The sequence below is a fragment of the Scylla paramamosain genome, chromosome 12 (assembly GCF_035594125.1).
Source record: "Scylla paramamosain isolate STU-SP2022 chromosome 12, ASM3559412v1, whole genome shotgun sequence".
Classification (NCBI taxonomy): domain Eukaryota; kingdom Metazoa; phylum Arthropoda; class Malacostraca; order Decapoda; family Portunidae; genus Scylla; species Scylla paramamosain.
Genome location: NC_087162.1, coordinates 24680448 through 24687947, shown reverse-complemented (window position 1 = coordinate 24687947; position 7500 = coordinate 24680448). Strand labels below are relative to the sequence as shown.

At 43.2% G+C, this 7500-nt stretch overlaps 1 protein-coding gene across 8 annotated transcripts in view; it reads left to right on the top strand.

Annotated features, from left to right (window-relative positions):
* Positions 1–7500, top strand: part of LOC135105932 (protein sidekick-1-like) — a 65952-nt gene that overhangs the window by 2827 nt on the left and 55625 nt on the right. The window lies entirely within an intron of this gene.

Here is a 7500-nt window from a genome sequence, read left to right as displayed (position 1 = left end):
AATGGTGAGCTATCAGTGGGATGCTGAAGTTATCTAATGATGATATAGTGGTATGTAATGAATGTTTTTATAGATAACGATGTTGACTGAGCTAACTGGAAAAGAAAACCATTTCATCTAAAGAATGAAACCATGGGATCTTAAATAACATGTTACCTCAACAATGATGCTACATTACCTGAAAGAAAAAACTGAGTTCATCTAAGAAAGACTATATTGTTTCTAAAAATAAATAAAAAATAAGAACCTAAAAAAAAAAAAAAGAGAAAGAGAAAGCTGCAAACAGCCATCAAACCTACACGTGACATTTCCTGCATAGAAAATACCAACTTTTTTTCCACGTTGCATCCTTATCAATACATTTTTCTAATTAATGGCTGAATTATCCAATGAAACACATTGTACATAAAAACAAACTACAATACCTTATGGACAAAGAAATGTTCAGAAAAATAAAGTTAATCCCGAATAATGCCACTGTCTAAAGAACAATGCTGCGCCAAGTCTCAAAGCAAGGCAATCATGGCCGTTAATGTGCCCCATTGTACAATACATATTTTTAACTACCCATATCCTACGCGGGCAAAAGGCGTATACAAAATGACCGGATCAAATCAACAAATCTGTAATGAAAATTGAATCGTCAATGATTACACCGACACCGAAATAACCGTCCAACTATAAAGGGTTTGTTAAAAATGGAATGTGTATACGGTTCGCACAATAACCGGTTGGTGACACGCTCTACTGCTCATCTAACAGCATCCGGGTGGGAGACTGCAGGGGAGAGAGGGAGTGGCGGTGTACATGACATCTAACATTTCAAAATAGGTATAGACTGAGAGAGACTAGAGGAGGAAGTGATGCTCTGTTGATTATTTAACATTTGAGAACGGAAGATAAACAAAACAAAATAAATTACGTTAAAACAAAACTGCTGCTGCTCGTATAACATTTAAATAAAGACTAAAAATAAAGACTTAGAGAAGAGAGGGAATGACACTCTGTTCACTTCACACAATATGAATCTAATACGGGAAAAAGAAATAGAATGGTGAGAGTGTAATGGGACGTGGCAGCTAAGTGACCGAGATAAATTAGAGTGTGGTAAGCAAGTGAGTTGCAGCGATTAAAACAAAGTAAAAAGTATTGGAATAGAGAAAGGTGAGGAGGGGTGAAAGGGTTAGAAGTGAAGATACAAAATAAACGAAAGGTGAAGAAGAAGTAGTGACAAAGGAGGAAGGAAACAGTCACTTTAGGACAAGAGTTTTGAATTGAAATAATATTTTTAAAATGGAAGGAATGAATCGGGACATGAAAAGAAAGAGAATGACGATCAAATAACAAAAGTAAGAATGTAAATACCAAAAGTGAAGGGATGAAGCCTTAAGAAACAGTCAAGATCTTATGTAACCTCAAAAGAAGAGGAGGAGGACTGAGCTGATATTTGCTTTTTAAACAGAACATAGTAACAAAAACAATGAAGAAAAGAAATAAGTGAAGATAAGAAAGAAGAAAGCACTAGACATGAAAACCAAAGAAACAATCAATACATCAAATATATCTAATGAAAGAAGAGTTGAAATCCCCTTTTCAAAATGACGGATATGAACTGGAACACAGAAACAAAGACAAGGAGGAACAGCAATAAGAGACGACATGAAAGACGAAAATAAAGGACATGAAAAAACTAAGGAAACAGACAAGACATCAAGTACATCTAAGAAAGGACACTTTAACTCACTTTTTTCATGTGACGGATGTGAATTAGTACATGGAAAGAAAAAGGTGGGAGACGACAACGTAAGAAGTGAGGAAGTGAAAGATGAGTTAAAAAAAAAGTGACAACGTGGGAAACAGTAAAGACACTACATCTGGTGAAGGGAAGTTGTAAATCACTTTTTATTCGTGGTTGAAATATGTTCTGTCTTCGAGTAGTTGAGAAACTCGTCTTAAGGTCAAAGGACACAGAGAGAGAGAGAGAGAGAGAGAGAGAGAGAGAGAGAGAGAGAGAGAGAGAGAGAGAGAGAGAGAGAGAGAGAGAGAGAGAGAGAGAGAGAGAGAGAGAGAGAGAGAGAGAGAGAGAATGATACACGTACGCCTCCATCTCTCCATCTTTACTTTTAATAAAAAAAAAATGTATATATAAAAAAATTCCTTCTTGCAACGTAAACATGCAAGTCAATCGCAGAAGTGACGGTGGCTATCAGGAAACTTCACTTCTCACTTTTCTTCTTTTTTTCTCCCTCTCTCTGTTCGATTCCCTTCGTATTGGAAACTTCCAACTAATTGCTTTTATCACCTTCGCTTCTAAATTGGATGCTCATTTTTTTTTTTCTCTCTCTCTCTCTCTCTCTCTCTCTCTCTCGTTCCCAACTCATGGACCCGACAGAGGCAGAAGTTGGAGTAAGTAATAAGTTATTGCCTCTTTTTTCTTCTTTATTTATTTATTTTTTTATATATTACGAAATTAGAGTGTTCGATTTCATTAAGGTACGAAAAACTGTTGAATAGATATTAGTGCTGCGGATTTACGCCAGAGAGAGAGAGAGAGAGAGAGAGAGAGAGAGAGAGAGAGAGAGAGAGAGAGAGAGAGAGAGAGAGAGAGAGAGAGAGAGAGAGAGAGAGAGAACAATACTCCCCATAATAGCTCCTAATCTTAGCTAACACTCCCCGAGACAACCCTCACCACACGTCAAAGGTCACAGCCACACAACATCGCATCAACAGGAACTTCCACGCCGCTTCGCCTTGTCTCTCCCCCTCCCCTGCCCGCTTTTGTCCTTGTTCCCCACCCCCCTCGTCCTCAGGTATTCAGGGTCAGGTGCGCGGCGTCGTGTGTTTCGTGCCTGTTCTGTACCTTTTGTGCCGTACAGGTGTGTTGCTAGCCAGACGTGGAGATCAAGACGACTCAGAGCGGCGTGTGTAAGGACCAAACCCGCCGGCGCCAGCTCTACTTGTCTTCATTGGCCGCTTAAAGACTGGCGCGTTTCAGATGTTCCACAAAGGACCGGCGGCAATGTTTCCTGGCTTTTGACCACGTACTAATTAACCTTGCGCGCTCCGAGGAAAAATTCAAATTCCCATTTTACGCATAGTTGACCAAAACGAGGGGGTGGTGGTAATAGTAATAGTAGTAGTAGTAGTGGTGGTGGTGGTGGTGGGGCTGTCTCTCTCTCTCTCTCTCTCTCTCTCTCTCTCTCTCTCTCTCTCTCTCTCTCTCTCTCTCTCTCTCTCTCTCTCTCTCTCTGCATGTGTGTAAAGTGATATTTTCAAAACAGCTCAATGAAAACTGTCTGCCGCAAGATGAATTATTCCACATCTAACAGTTTAATCTAAAGTTCCGCCACGTCCACCACTCGGTCTTCACAACACACGGCGGCCGCGTCTCCCTGCGCCCATTCAGCTCCACATATGAATTCAATAAAGTTCCCTCCCGCTGGTATTTGATGGCCAGGAATGTTATTGTTTCTCTGGACCAGGAATCGTTGCACTGACGAAAGAAAACGCCAGATATAATTAGTTTTATCTTCAATTCTCTTCCCTTCCTTCTCCCATTCGTTCTCCTCCTCGTTCTCGCCTCTGTCTCCCCTCATTTCCTTTCCTTCGCTGCCAAGCCTGTTTCCTATTTTCCTTTCCTTTCTTCCCCTCCCTCTATTCGTACCCCTTCCGTCAGCTCCCTTCTTTATCCCCCATTCCCCTCCTCCTTCCCTCCTCCCCTCCCGTTCGTTCTCCTTCCTTCCTTCTCCTCTCCTAATTTCGTTCCCGAAACCGTTTTCCTTCCCTGCTTTCTTCCCCTCCTTTCTTTCTCCTGCCCGTTCCCTCCACTGCTCCATTCCATTCGCTCACCCCCCTCCGCCGTCCCTTCCCTGCCTTCCCTCCTCTCCCTAACGGCTGATTATGTTACCGGAGCAGTCCATCTTTTATCCTGTATCATGATAAACGGTCTCGGCCAAGTCCAGTTTTGCATCTAACGGACACATAATGTATCTTACAGTTTTGCTCACTAACTTAACCGTGCGAGCGCCGCCACGCACACACAGTTTCCGATTCATGGGTGGGTACATCAAGTGAAATGCAGAAAAAAAGGAATAAAAATAGTGAAACCAGTAGAGTTACACGTTCACGCAAATAGATGCTCATTAGTTGGCAGTAATACACACACACACACACACACACACACACACACACACACACACACACACACACACACACACACACACACACACACACACACACACACGCACACACACACGCGCATGCACATACAGAGGCAGCTCAACACAACATGCAGGTCTAATTACCCCGCCCACAAACCTTCCGCGGCGGCGTTACCGTGTTGTCACTCCCAACTCTCCCATGAAGCAATTCACCGGAGCCATTCAGGGGGCCGGGGAGTGACAGGATACAATCCTCACCACATAATCACAAGCTCGTCATTCGCGCCTCACACTCGCATACCGCTCCACATTTGCTGTTCAATGTTCTCCCCGTTTTCTCTAATTCCGACGTTTAGTGAAAATGGGCGAGGGGGGCGATGGTTTCCCCCTGCACAATGATACCGACCCTTTCATTACGTGGTGTTTTTTTGCTACCGAACAACAAGCGTTAGTTCGTGTCTGATGAGTACGAGTCCAGAGACGAGGAAAAGCAAAGAAGGTTTGGAGGAAAAGTAGTATCTTCGTATTTCCAGTCAGCCAGTGAGCAGGAAAGTAATGACAGGCGATGGGAAACACGGTCTGGGAGGATAGAAGCTTTTTTATTCGTTCTTTTTTTTCTTTCTTTCTTTCTTTCTTTCTTTTTTTTTTTTACCAAGAGCAGGTTCGTGTTTCTTATTCGTACTCAAGCAAAGACAAAAGGTACCCGGAGTTTCGGAGGGAGAAGTGCAAGTCCATTTTCCTAGTCAGCAAGAGAGCAAGAAGCAGGAAAGCCAACCACAGATTCTAACGAAGGGAAGTCCTACACAAGCGCTTGTTTATATTTCACTGTAAGACCAAAGAGAAGACATAAGTACTCGGAAGAAGGAGGAAACATTCGTTATTCTAATCAGCTTGACGGCAAATACCAAGGAAAGCAACCCGGCTCTGACAAAGGAATAATTTCTCACAACAGCAACAACAACAACAACAACAACAACAATAACAACAACAACAACAACAACAACAACAACAAGCATTCGTTTATATTCGTAGTCAGAGCAAAGAAAAGAGAATAAGAGGAAAAAAAATAAATGAATGTTCATCATATTTGCAATCCGAAACGACATAAGGAGCATTTTTCTCTAACAACCAACATTCGTGTACATTTCCGCAGAAGAACAAAGACGAGATAAAGACAACCAAGTTCTAGGAAAGGGAGGAAGCATTAGTCCGCATTCCTAGTTAGTATAAAAGAAAGGACCAAGAAACGCAAACACGGAAGGATTTTCCCAACAATCATTCGTTCATATTTCTAGTAAAAGATGTAAAGTGAGAGAAAAAAAATTATCAAAGCCAAAAGTGTACATTCCTATTTCTAATCAGTATCAAAGTAAAGACCAGGAAACCCAAGCAAAGTCTCTGACAAAAGAAGCATTTTTTTTTCCAAACAGTAAGCATTTATTCATATTTCCACTCACAGCAAAGACAAGGTAAGTCAAGCAGCGTCTGGGAGGAAGAAGTGTACGTTCGTATTTCTAATCAGCACAAGAGTAAAGGCGAGGGACGGAAGGCAAGAAGAGTCTCAGAGGACAGAGGGAAGGTTCTGCGTCGGCCCAGGGAGAGAGAGAGAGAGAGAGAGAGAGAGAGGAGGGACTGAAGTAAGAGGACCCAGACCACGGAGCAGGAGGCTAAAACTGACCCACTGCATTTTGCACATTACGTTCACCTAGACAGGAACAATTAACTCGATTAGGCAGTCATTCAGGCTATTAGTCTCTCCTAAACCGGCTCTGATTAGTAGTTTAGGTGGTTAAGGAGAAACAAGGGAATGAGGAGGAGGAGAAGGAGGAGGAGGAGTAAATGAAAGGAGAAGTACGGATAAGGAAATGGAAAAGGGAAGAAAGGTAAAATCGATGGAAAAGTGGGTTAAAACTTGAAATTTTTTTGTCACTTTCCTTCTCTCTCTCTCTCTCTCTCTCTCTCTCTCTCTCTCTCTCTCTCTCTCTCTCTCTCTCTCTCTCTCTCTCTCTCTCTCTCACCTCCATGTGACTGAGAAGAAAAGTAGAGAAGTGTCACATTTTTTATAGGAAGAATATGGAAGGAAGGATGTAGGGAAGAAGCAAAAAACAACAAAAAGAGAGAAAGATAGAGATGGCGCCTGACGGAAATACCAGTATGGAGAGAGAGAGAGAGAGAGAGAGAGAGAGAGAGAGAGAGAGAGAGAGAGAGAGAGAGAGAGAGAGAGAGAGAGAGAGAGAGAGAATCCTAAATATATATGGAAATAGAATAGAAGCACCGGAAACAGAGCAAGAGAGAGAGAGAGAGAGAGAGAGAGAGAGAGAGAGAGAGAGAGAGAGAGAGAGAGAGAGAGAGAGAGAGAGAGAGAGAGAGAGAGAGAATTACCAGATGAGTATATAAAAAAATATTTTCCACCACGATAAAAAGAGAAAAAACAATGAATGAAGAATAAATGACTCGAGAGGAGAAACAACACAAAGAAGAAAGAAGTTACGGAATTTAAGCTCTCTCTCTCTCTCTCTCTCTCTCTCTCTCTCTCTCTCTCTCTCTCTCTCTCTCTCTCTCTCTCTCTCTCTCTCTCTCTCTCTCTCCACAAACCATCCACCCAAATCTTTTTTCTTTCTTTTCTTTATTTCAGCCTTTCAGAATTCACTTGTGGTTTCCTTCTCTCACTTTCACTGCTGACCTGGCCAACTCTCTCTCCTCCTTCTTCTCCCTCTCCCTCTCCCTCTCCCTCCGTCTTCTACTCATACCTGCTGAACCCTTCTGCCTCCCACCCTTCTTTCCTACCTGCTGATCCCCACAGCGAACAATGCTGCTTGCTAAGTCCTCAGATAATGCCAGAATAGAGGGCACTCCGAGGATCCCAGCTGATCCTTCAGTGACCCTGAAGGAGTCGAACTGATCCTCATCGCTGGCTTTACTGACCCCCACGCTCCCAGAAGTTCGTGCGCCCTACTCTTGTATCCGAAGGGCCTCTCTTCTATGCCCAGGAGGAAAAGAAGGAAGAGGAGGAGGAGGAAACAGGAGAAGAGGAGAAAGGGGGAGGTGAGCGGCCATGAGGATGGGAAAGATAACGAGGAGGAAGATGGAGACTAAAACGAGGAGAGCGAGGAGTAGGATGCAAGAGGAAAAGGAGGAGGAGGAGGAGGAGGAGGAAAGAGAACGAGGGAGAGGAAGCGCGAATGGCACAGAATTGAGGAAGGAATGATGGAGGAAAGAGGGTGAGCGTGGCATGGAAGGAAGGGGATGGCACGGAGGAAGTGGGTGGGGGGAGAGATGACCGTGACGGGAAATATATGGGCGTGGATGGGTAAAAGTTGCCTTGGTGCTTCCGCGAAAA